Consider the following 12,637-nt stretch of genomic DNA (forward strand, 5'->3'; position numbering starts at 1 on the left):
ATCCTCCAGGGCCAAACACGGTGATATAAGGAAGGTTCTATGCACCACCCCTGTTGGCCCCTCTGTGGCTGTGCCTGTCTTAGGTTGTTCCTCCTCTGAGGAATCTTACCCGTCTTTGGCTAACCAGCCATCCCTCAGGACCAAACAGGGTGATATTAGTCTCCACGCCCCGCACCCTCAGCTCCTCCACTGCTCAAGCAGGACATTCTGAATCCCATCGCTCGGCCCACATACTTCAACACTTTCAAGGTTTCAGAAAGGTTCCCGAATGTCTTCCCACAGTCCATCCTCCGAGGCACCTGACGTTCTCCCAGCTCCAGCACTGGGCTCAGGGTCCGACTGGGAGGAGAGGGAAACTCAGCCTTTTATGAGATTCATTGAAAGAATGAAATTAAGAAAATCTGATGCTTCCATCTTCCGTATTTCATAATTTAACCAGAGATCTCAGTCCAGAATCAGGGAAGTGTGAATTAGATATAACCTCTTGGGACTTTTTTTCAAGTTTTCTTTAGGCAAAAAGTCTCTTGTCAGTGATCTGGGTTTTATTATAGGGACAAGTGCTTTTCTCTTAGATATTGATTGGAAGGATTTTGGAGTGTATATAAAGTGTTTAAATCCAAGGGCACTTTTATAGAGCATCCTTAATTTTTCTGATGAAGTTTGAAAAGCCACTTTCTCAATAGTTAAGGAATTTGATTCGTAGGCAGTAAGGACACATCCGAGTGGTCTGTTTCCCACTGGTGTTAAATTAACTTCACTCATTCCCACATGAAGACTGTGCTTCTGGGGTATTAGGGGATGTCGTTGGTAATGTGGGAGGCATCATGGTCATCTCCCCCTCCGCCCCCTTCTGGCCTCACTTGTGCAGCTTGCAAGATTTTAGTACCCCGACCAGGGATTAAACCTGGCAGTGAAAGCGTGAAGTCCTAACCACTGGACCACCAGGGAAGGCCCTCCCCTTTTTGACTTAATTGAGTCTCTTAATTTCTGTTTCTTGTTTTATCATTGTAATGTGCAAAAATCTGTCCTTTGAAAGGTATCCAGAGGCATTCAGTAATTTATAGTGATTCATAAAACTCAAGAATCAGGGATTATCATAAGTAATTATACCGATAGTGAAAACAAAACTTTAATGAATTAAAAAAATAAATATATGAGAAGATAAGTTCTTTTCAAAGGACCCCAGTTTCAGATCTGTGTGTAAGTAATCCACATTTTAAATTTTAAATTATAATGGCTTTTCTTCTTGCCCCATCCCGCCACTTCCAGGGTCCCCCAGTCACACATGGGAAGGATGCCCTGATGTGGGGAGCACATCCTTCCTTTGTTCTGACTCTCAGGCCTGTGGTGGTTCCCCGTCCATGAGGTCCTGTGTCCCTGTGTGGCCTTGAGCAGGTCACCCAGCATCTCAGAGCCTGCATCCTCGTCTGACATTGGGATGGCCATGCTCACAGGTGTCAGGGTTGTCTAGTGTTCACTGCGCCCATGTGGGTTTCACCTTGTCCTCTGCACACACTTACCCAAGGTAGGCGGTGTCTTTGTTGGGTCCAAGGACGTGGACATGAGAAGGTCAGTATGCGGCGTTCATGCTGGTCCCCTGTGCCTGTGTGTCCAGTGCTGTCCTCAGGTCCTGCATTGATGATGGCGGCATGGGACGAGGGGTGGGGTCCTCTGCCCTGTCCTCTCTGCCGTCCTGCCTCCCTTATCCTGACGTCGTCCAGTGATGCCACCTCATTTGAGAGTCAGCGTAGCAATCCCATCCGTGCCCAATGCACGACCTCCACGCCTGTGTGCTCCTGCTGTAGAGGTGCGGATGTGTCTCCGAGCCTGGTGCCCTGGGTGAGAGTACCGCGAGGATGTGGGTCTCACCTCGGCCCCTCCGGGTCACCCACCGGAGTCCCCTTCCAGGGAAGTTTGCATCTCAGCACTGATCCCTGGGTTTGGGCAGAGCTGGGCCGCCAGCGGGGTGACCTCACAGTGACCAGCGGGTGACCACTCTCCATCTCCCGGCTGGTCAGTTGGGGACAGTAATAGCGTCTCCACAGGGACTGTGGAAGGGATGCCGTGCTTCACTCAGGTAAGCAAAGCAGATGGGGAGTGTGGCCACCATCGAAGGGGGTGCTTAGTGGGGCCGCGTGTTCCCCCTCTACATGCATTTCCGTGCCATCCATGCAGTGCTCAGTCACGTGTTCACCTGAAAATGCCACTGGTTTGCTCTCAGGGTGCTAAGCAGCCCGCGTAGGTGTGAGGTACTGTTGGTACTCAAATAGCATTTCTTCTCTTTCTTAACTGAAGTATATAATTGCTGTACAATAATATATACGTTACAGGTGTTCAGTATAGTGACTCACAATTTTTAAAGTTTATACTGCATTTATAGTTATTATACGATATTGGCTGTATTCCTTGTTTTGTACAGTACATCTTGGTAGCGTATTTATTTTATGCTCAGTAGCTCGTGTCTCTTGAGCCCGTACCCTTGCCTGCCACCCCCCGCACCCCCCACGGGTAACTACTGGTTTGTTCTCTGAATCTGTAAGTTTGCTTCTGTTTTGTTATCGTCACTAGTTTGTTGTATTTTTTAGATTCTGCATACCAGTGATATCATACAGTTCAAATAGCACATTTCAGACAAGTCTCTCAAAGTACTGAGAATGTGAAATAAGTCCTGCTCACACACGTGGTCAGACTTAGACCCTTGTCCCTAAGGACACACAGTTTGAAAAGACGGGGTCATTCTTTGCTGCAGGTAGCTCTGATGGCTGTTTAACCTCTGCCCTCCCTGGCCACCCCCTTAGCCAGTGCCTGGTGGAGAAAGGCTAAAATTGGTGTTCTAAAAGGGATTCTTTATATTTGCATAGGAAAAAATAATAGATTTTTCAGAGGCAGAAATATAAGAGGCACAAGCTTCCAGTTGGGAATCCAGCCCCTCAGCGTTCGGTTACGGCATTTTGAAAACTGAGTATATATTTCACTTCAAACAGCTCCCCAGCCCCCAGAAAGAGAGGAGTGATTCTTCAAAGCCTCGTTGCCATTTTCTCCCATCTTTTTTCCTTTGCTAATATCATTAAAGAAGGAATAATAATTGTAAAAGAAAGATATGAGAGCAGTGGCTCTCAACATTGGAAACACCCAGGGAGCTTAAAACAATACCCCTTCCCTTCCAAATTCGAGATTTTATTTTCACGGGTCTGGGGTGCAGCCCAGGTAATTGGAGTTATACAAACTCCCTGAATGGATTTGCTGCACAGCCCAGTGGTGGTGGCCTGGTCGGCCCATGTGCACCGCCCGACAGTCCTGAAACACACGTGGCCTTGAAGGCCCCACCCCCAGAGTCTCTGATATAGTAGGTCCGGGTCTGGGCTGAAATTTGCATTTTTAGCAAGTTCCCAGGTGGTGCCTGTGCTGTCTGTAGTACGGAAACTGTAAGACGGTGGGGTTCTGGTTAAGAGAGTGGACTTCTGGCCTGAGCTCTCTTATCACCTTCAGGCCTTCCCATCACTAGCCCCGGGGCCTTGGCCATCTCGCTGCATTTCCTCGTGTAAACAATGGGAATCACACACACACAAATGCGTGGGCACAGTTAGCCCAGTGCCTGGTCGACATGAGTACATGGCTTTCGTTGTACTGGAAAAATATAGGTGGAAGGACGGTGAGTCTTACTCGATTAGAGTAAGTCTCACTTACTCCATGTTTTCCAAAGACTTATTTTTTACTTTATTCTGACTTTGGTATATATTTTTAATGAAAGTTATAATTTCATTGAAATTACCAGATTTCTTTCTTTACTAATGTCCTTCAAATTACCATATGATTAAAAAAAATGTTATATTCCTTTTTTTAGATTAAAATTTGGGGTATTGGTGGGTTTTTAACTTACATTTTTATGCGATTTGTCTTTTATTATCTTTCTTGGATTTTCATAAATTTCGTTATGTTTTGCCTTCTGGTTTGTTTTTGACCAGATTTCCTTCCTTCTGTTTCAAGGCTGCATCCACCTCGTTCGTATAATTTCTTTTTCCTTTTGAAGACGGTGCAAGGGTCATGGCCTTAGTTCTCCCATCGTTTCTCTTGCTTCCTGTCACCTCTCTCAGTGGTGGGGGTGCTCCTTGACCTAATTGTCTAGAGACTGTTAACGTATTAGTTTCCTCCTTGGACCTGCTACGTAGGCCAGGGCTTGTTTTTAATTTTCAAGTGGCTGACTTGTTTTTTACACACATGTTTTAGATTTCTAGTGTTGTGTTTGGCTCTAGCTCAGGGCAGGTTGACACGGGGGCCGGCTGTCTGTGTGTCGGCCCTGGTACCCATGGAATTGGGTCTGTGCCTTCATATCGCTGCGGGGAGGGGGCTCAGCACAGGTGTTTCTTAGCTCAGAGATTTTTACCTGCCAGCAAGATGCGCTGATATCCTTTGTGGCCTGGCATTTTTACAAACCATTTCACAGGTGTTTGTAAATATTTTCAGATGCCCACTTTTCATACAGATTCGTGAGTACTGTCTCATCACGCAGAGGGTTATGGATTCTTTTTAACCCAGTTTGATTCCTTCCTTTGCCTTCAGCCGTGAGCACAAGGGTCCAACAACAAACGCCTTTTCTCTGTCTCTCCTGGGAGGTCTCAGAGTTTTGGTTAGTTTGTGTGCTTTTAATGCAAACTTTTTACTGAAGCATGGTGTCCACTTTTATAATTCAGGATGCATGTATAGTGTTGATTTGTTATTTGGAGGGTGAAGACCTAATACTCCTTTTTCTCATTACTAGTTACGTTTTCATCCGTGTGGATTAGTGTTTGTTTTAATTATACTTTCCTATGGTTGCCGCCACTGCTATTGTTGTGTTTGAGTGCATGTTTTGTTCTTGTATCTTTGCCTGTTCTGTCTCTGTCTCTCTCTTTTCTAGATTGATTTAAAGCTTTTGTATTTCAATTTGCCTTGGGTATTTTTTTTAACGTCAGTATTTTTAAGTGTTATTTTAGAAAGAAGGGCGTTGGATAGTTGACATTACTGCTTTATGTTATCCGTCTTCTGAACTAGGTGTTTCTGCTTTGAATGCGTTTTCATATGCCTGTTTTCTATTTTCCCTTTGATGTTTCAAGTATTACTGGTTTCATTTTATCCTCTTATTATATTTAAAATGCAAATATTCAGCTTTCAATTCTGCAAGTGATTGTCTTAATGTATCATGGACATTGCTCTGTTGTGTTTTTCCTAATAAGGAGCAGGATCTCTGGTTGTTATGAAAGGTACAGATTTCCTTTTAACAAATCCTACAATGATTTAAGATTTGAAACTTCTCTTTTTGATTTTAATTTTTTTGTTTTTTTCTTTTTAAAATTTTTAAGAATATTTTCTCCAGTTTCATTGGACTATAGTTGATGTACGGCACTGAGTAAGTTTAAGGTGTGCCGTGTAATTATTTGACTTACGTTTATTATGAAATGATCCCCACAGTATTTAATTTTTAAACTGCTTTGTTATTTAACCTTTCCACCAACACTTATACTATTCAGTTTTATGCTGTTATATATCATATATGATACCGTGATACTGTTTAGCCTTTATGAGTCGGCAGATCCTTCTTGAGGCCCTACTGCGTGCTGTCTGGGTGTGACAGGGATCAAGGCTGAGATCTCGAATGAGAAGAGGTTTACTGCCCACAGTGAGCTCGGACTGATGCCCGGTACTGGCTGTGGCCGTGGGGTAGAGGTGACGGGGAGATAAACTCGCAGCGTGTGCCGAGGGGTCAGCAGAGGCAGGCATGCGGCCTGTCGCCTGAGGGTCCTGCAAGGGGGGTAGCGTTTGGGGGGAGAGAAGAGAAAGTGTGGAACAGATGCTCTGGGGAGCACAGGTACATTTCCTGAGGAAAGAGAGCAGAGTTGCCCAGCAGTATTCAGTGCACATTCTGGCTGTGTGGTTACTTAAAAATAGAAGGGGCTCATTTACACAGTCTGGGATTCAGGGGTCTGGGAGCGGCTGGTTGCATTAAGCAGAGCTGTTGTGTTTTTCTAGGAGTGGGTCAGAGATGAAGGTGGACGCAGGGACCAGTCTGGGGCAGATGCCCGTATGGGGAGGAGTGGGGCGGGGGGAGTGGGGACAGAGCGGCCGTGGGCATGCTGCAGGAGGGCAACCCATGAACTTGGAGGTGGGCGCTGACTGCAGGCCCCAACCTGACCCTGTTTTCACATTGTGGGTTGCAACCCATTGTCTGGCTGGAAATCAAGTCAGTAGGTCACGAAAAGCATCTTTAAGGAGGAAAACAGAGCAGAAGAGGAAGGATCGGGGTGGGCTGCCTGGAGCCTTTGCACTCGCTGAGCCGGGGTGGCAGGGAGGCCGGCTGCAGGATCCATGGGGCACCTGCTGTGTCCACCACAGTTGACCTTCTCATGTCAGAGCCCTCCTCTCGATCTGCAGAGCGCTGAACAGCTTACATCCACCGTGAGCGTCATCTGCAGCTGGTTGTGATGTGAAAGGCATGGACACGTCCATCATCTGCTTCTGCCAGAGTGAGCAGAGTTCCTGGGAGGAATGCCCCATGTACTTCAGAAAAGGGGTTGTTGAGTGCAGCGTTTTTCACGTTTATGACGATTATATCGTTTTAATTTAGTACACATTGCCCTTAAAGTGAAAAAATAAATAAACATGAAAAGAACAAAGCCACGTTCAAGTTCAGCTGCTGGGTCCAGAAGTGTAAATATTGACAGTGTTAAGAAAAATGTTGACTCTAGAACCAGCAAACTTTTGACTTTGCCTGAACTCTTTTTCTGAACTACAGTCCAATAAGGAAAAAAGTGCAAACTTTAGGAAGAACATTATTTAAATTTTTATCACATGTTCAAAACTCAGTCGCGATGGGAGATACATTATTTATAGTGGAATTCGTGCAAAGGAGGGCTTAACCTTCAGATTTAAAGGGACATATGGAACCAAGTGGAACTTACCAATGAGCCCCTTGCATTTAAGGAGTGAAAGAGGCAATAGTGATTAGTCACTCTTCGCATGTTAAGAAGGATGCCTTTTGTCATGTTGCAGTATCAACCTGCTTCGAAAACTATTCCTCAGGGTCTGGACTGAGCACACAGTTTTCATTAACTCCACTGATGATTGAAAGAGGCAGTCACCAACCTTTTTGGCACCAGGGACCGGTTTCGTGGAAGACAATTTTTCCATGGACGGGGTCGGGGGGATAGTTCAGGGGGCGATGTGAGCGCCAGGAGTAGCAGATGAAGCTTCACTCACCTCCTGCTGTGTAGCCCGGTCCCTAACAGGCCACGGATTGGCTGGGGACCCTTGGCTTAAAATTTAAACTCTTTAAAGTAGTGCAGGGCTTCCTAGGTGGTGCAGTGGTGAAGAATCTGCCTGCCAATGCACGGGTTTGATCCCTGCTCCAGGAAGATCCCACATGCTGCAGAGCAGCGAAGCCCGTGCACCACAACTATTGAGCCTGTGCTTTAGAGCCTGTGAGCCACAACTGTTGAGCCCATGTGCCACAACTACTGAAGCCCACATGCCTAGAGCCTGTGCTCCACAGCAAGAGAAGCCACGGCAATGAGGAGCCCACACACCGCAAAGAAGAGTAGCCCCTGCTCGCCGCAACTAGAGAAAGCCCGTGTGCAGCAGTGAAGACCCAACACAGCCAATAGATAAATAAATAAATAAATTTATTTTTAAAAAAATAGTAGCACAGTGTATCACTACCTCTGTACTATTGTAGGGCATTTAAAAGTAAGATTTTCTCAGAGGTAGAGAACAGACTTCTGGTTGCCACGGGGGAGGGCAGGTGGGTGGGTGAGGGATTGGGAGTTTGCGATTAGCAGATGCAAACTATTACATATAGGATGGATAAACAACGAGGCCCCACTGTATAGCACAGGGAACTATATTCAATGTCCTGTGATAAACACTAATGGAAAAGAATATGAAAAAGAATGTATATATGTGTAACTGAGTCACTTTGCTATACAGCAGAAATTAACACAACACTGTAAATCAACTATGCTTCAATTAAAAAAAAAAAGTGAAGTTTTCTGTCCAGAGTGGGCACAGGTTTTTTAGTCTCCATGAAAACAGGATAATAATAGAACTTTTAGTCTTTGTCAGGTGTAGGTGGCAAGATCATTTTTATACAGGCTTGCTGAGTGGATTCCATTTCACCTCCCAGACAAGTGGGTTAAACAGAGTCACAGAACTGAGAAAATGTATTGCTGGTCAAGATACATCAAAGTGGGAAAGCTCGAATAAACAAAAGCGACATTTGGAATCACTACTTTATACACCTCAGAGCTTTAGTATCCTAAGACAGTCTGCCGACTCTCATGGTCGCATTAAAAAAAAAATTAGTGAAAGTTGTTAATTTTATTAAAGGAAGCTCACTGAATAGCCAGCTTATCAATAATTTTTCGAAACATGGGGATAAAATATACAAAGCATAGCATTTGCCATCTTAACTGTTTTTAAGTGTGCAGCTCAGTGGAATTAAGTACGTTCATAGTGTTGTGTAAACATCACTGCTGTCTATTTCCAGAACTGTTTCATCATCCCAAACAGAAACCCTGTGCCCTTTAAACAAAACCCCCACCTCCCAAACCCTGGGAACATCTATTCTACTTATTGTCTCTAAACTAGGTACCTCTTATAAGTAAGATCATATAGCATTTGTCCTTTTGGGACTCACTTATTTCACTTAGCATCGTGTCTTTAAGGTTCATCCATGTTGTAGCATGTATCAGAATTCCATTCCTTTTCAAGGCTGAATAACAGTCCATTGTTTGTTTACAGTACATTTTGCTTATCCACTCATCTGTCAGTGGACACTTGGTTTAGTTCCACCTTTTGGCTATTGAAATAGTGCTGCTGTGAGCATGGATGTGTGGGTGCTTGTTGAGTTCTTGCCCCCTATTCTTTTGGATGTATACCTAGAAATTGAATTTCTGGAATGTACATTAAGTCTGTGTTTATTTTTTTGAGGAATTGTCATACCATTTTTTATAGAGGCTGAACCATTTTACATTCTCACCAGCAATGCAGAAGGGTTCCAGTTGCTCTGCATCCTCACCATGGCTGTTAATTTCATGGTATGTCATCGTGGTTTGATGTGCGTTTCCCTGATGACTAGTGATGTTCAGCATCTTTGCCTGCTTATTCATCATGTGTGCATCTTTGGAGAAGTGTCAAGTCCTTTGCCCATTTTTAAAATTTGTTTGTTAGTTTTATTGTTGTTGAGTTGTCTGAGTTCTTTATTTATTCTGGATATTATGCCCTTATCAGATACGTGACTTGTAACTATTTTGTCCCTTTCGGTGGGTCTCTTTTCACTCTCTTGAGAGTGTGCTTTGATGCATGAAAGGTTTTAATTATGATGAAGTCCAATTTATCTGTTTTTTCTTTTGGTGTTGTCTGTGTCTTGGGAGTCATTATCGAATCTAATATGAAAAATATTCTCTGTGTTTTCTTTGAAGAGTTTTTTAGTTTTAACTCTTACATTTAAGTCTTTGATCCATTTTAGTTTTTGTTTGCAGGGTAAAGTAAGAGTCCAACTTTATTCTCTTTCATGTGGATATCCAGTTTCCCAGAACCACTTGTTGAAAAGACTGTCCTGTTCCTCATTGAATGGTCTTGGGACCTTTGTTGAAAATTAGTCCTCTGTGTGTGTGAGGGTTTATTTCTGGGCTCTCTGTTCTGTTCTATTAGTCTGTGTCTGTTCTTATGCCAATATCACACTGTCTTGATTATCATAGTTTTGTAGTAAGTTCTGAAATCAGGAAATGTGAGTTCTCCATATTTTTGTTCTTTTTCAAGAGATTTTTGGCTCTTTGGGGTCTCATGAGAATTCTTATGACTTTTAGAAAGGTTATATTGATTTTTGCAGAAATGCCAGTGGAATTTTGATAGGGATTACATTGAATCTGTAAATTGCTTTAGATAGTAATATCATCTTAACAATATTAAATATTTTGACCCATGAATACATAATGTTTTATTAAAACTTCTTTTTGTTTTCTTATAGCAACATTTGGTAGTAGATACACGAGTCTTTTGCTTCCTTGGCTAAATTTATTCTTAATTATTATTCTTGATACTATTTTGAACAGAGTTTTCTTAATTTCCTTTTCAGATCTTTCATTGTTAGTATTTAGAAACACACCTATTTTTGCATATTGACTTTTGTATCCTATAGCTTTGATGAATTTATTTATTAGTTCTAGGGATATGTATGTGTATTGGTAAATTTTGGGGTTTTCTACAAATAAGATCATGTCATCTGTGAACAGAGATAATTTTAATTTCTCTTTTCCCATTTAGATGCTGTTTATTTCTTTTTCTTGCTTTATTGCTCTGGCTAGAACTTCCTATACTGTGTTGAATAGAAGTGGTGAAAGGATCATCCCTGCCTTGTTTCTTATCTTGGGGAAAAGCTTTCCAGCGTTCATCATTGAATGTGGTGTTAGCTTTGGGTTTGATACATCCTACTAGGGACCAATTAATCCAGTCTTCCTTTCCCAAAGAAGCTGCTCAGCAGGGCTGATGGGATGCTTATTTTTCTGGCTCAGAAACAATCACATCTGGCAAATACTTTCAAAGGTGATATTTAGGTAATAAAACTGGCACATTCAAATATTTTTGGTATTCTTAACACTCATTAAATTTGAAACTTCAGGGGAAAAATAATGTTTTCTTATGTTAAACACATCCAGGAGTTCCAGAGGACATGCAAAAACAGGGCAAGCAGGGCATACCGAGTGAGCTGGGGAGAGAGTGGGCCGTGACAGCAGGAGGAGGCAGGGATGCAGGGCAGCCTGATGGGAGGGGCGCAGAGAGGGTCCTTAAGGGGCCAGGTAAGGAGGGGCCAGGAGACAGCTCAGTCCCTAACCGGATCTCACCTTGATTTATTTTGTTTTGCTGTGTTTTGTTTTTGCTATTTTGATTGGTAGAATTAGTACTCCTAATTTTATGCCCTAAGTTTTTCAGTTTTCCTCTGGGAAGTTTCTGTGAGTCGCTTATTTCTGAATTCTAGAAAACTGAGCCTGTGAGTCGAGGAAGAAATCTGAAATGTGAGGAGCCCTCTCCCATGACGGTTTCTGGTCTTTCCCGGTCTGTCCTTTGCGTCCTGCCCATCACATCGTGCCACTAGCTCACCCTCTCTGCGGGCTGTGTGCGGTGCTTCTGGAATTTCTCTCCCATGGATTCAGTTTCCTCTGTGTTGGTTCTGACGTGAAGGCTCCCAGCATCGGTTTGTCTTGTCCAGAGCAGGTCCTTGTCTGTAGCGTTTCTTCTGGTCCCCCTTTTCCTGGTTTCTATTCTTTCATTAGAGAAGTGAACCACTGTCTCAGTTTTTCTTATTTTTCTCGTCGTAAAGTAACCTCAGGGAAGTAAGTCCTTCCACGGCGCGGAGGATAAAATCAGGGGACAGCTTCTCAGCTCTATTTCCCAGTTCATGCATTATGGGGGCTTGGTTGCTCTTCACTGCAGCGCAGCCTGGCGGTGAGTCATCCCCTCGGTGGGGGCGGGGGTGCACAGCACCACCAGATGCCCACCTGTCTGGAAGGGGAGGCCGTGGGGGTGCCCCCAGGCAGCCCTGGAGGTGGCGGCTGGCCCTTGCTGCTGTCTGGGTTTCTCCCCTTTGGCGAGGCGGTGCTGATGACCCCGGAGCCCCCTGTGTGAAGCCTGCCTGCGTGGACGCAGGCCCTGCAGAGTCAGGCAGTGTCTCTCCGCCCGTGCTTCTTGAGAGTTAGGCCGGGGGCTGCCTCTCTACCAGTGAGTGATTCATTTGTAGGGAGTGAGACCAAGATGGGGCATTTGCAGCTCAGTGTGGCAGATAGAAGGACAGAGGTGAGCCCAGCGTGTGGCCCAGGAGCCTGGAGTGGACATTACCTGAGTCGTTGTGGGTGGTGGTGATTGGTGAGGGGCAATCTCAGGGGGCTTTCTGGAGGAGGTGATCCCTGAGCTCAGTCCTACAGGATAGTAAGACTTAGTTACTGATGGAGTTGAGAACAACGCCTATGGGTGCAGAGGCCCAAGCAAGCCTCGCGTGGTCAGAAGTTAGGAATTGTTCAGGGTCGCTGGACCAGAGGAGCAGCTGAGGGTCCACGATGCCTCTGGGATGGGTTATAGCAGAGAAGGCTAATGGCTGTTGCCGCTGTTGCTGAAAGTGTGCTTCTGATGATTTCTGCGAGAGAAGAATGGTGGTTGGGGGGAGGGGGGGGTCCTTCTTGACCATTGCACTGGTTCCTCTCTTTTCCTGGAATCCCTACCCTGCGATCCAGAGTGTGACTCCTGACAATCTCCCGTCCTCATGGAGATGAAACTCTAATTTTTGCTGAGATGTACAAGGGAAGATGTGCCTGGAGAAGGTTGCATCATAGGTGGTCTCTTGTCTGTAAGTGTCAGGTGTGGCGTTGTGTCCAGAAACAAAGGGGTGATGGGTGCCCAGTCTGGATCAAGCTGCTGTGCTCGCCGCCCCTGCACCAGTCCTCTGCATTTTGGGGGGGGCAGGCTTTGTCGGGGTCGGCTCCGAAACTCTCATGGACCGTCTTGTGCAGATAAGGTGTGTGGTTTATGCCCCGGGAGATTAAGGAGAAAGACAGGATCTTTCTTCCCCACCTGTCCAGGGCTCCTGGTAGGAGCTGCGTGTGCGTTTTCACAG

At 44.8% G+C, this 12,637-nt stretch overlaps 1 protein-coding gene across 9 annotated transcripts in view; it reads left to right on the top strand.

Moving 5' to 3' along the window:
- The window catches only part of GRB10 (growth factor receptor bound protein 10), a 183,369-nt gene that overhangs the window by 45,642 nt on the left and 125,090 nt on the right, over positions 1 to 12,637 (top strand). The window lies entirely within an intron of this gene.

Source organism: Hippopotamus amphibius, chromosome 4 (genome assembly GCF_030028045.1).
Source record: "Hippopotamus amphibius kiboko isolate mHipAmp2 chromosome 4, mHipAmp2.hap2, whole genome shotgun sequence".
NCBI classification, from domain to species: domain Eukaryota; kingdom Metazoa; phylum Chordata; class Mammalia; order Artiodactyla; family Hippopotamidae; genus Hippopotamus; species Hippopotamus amphibius.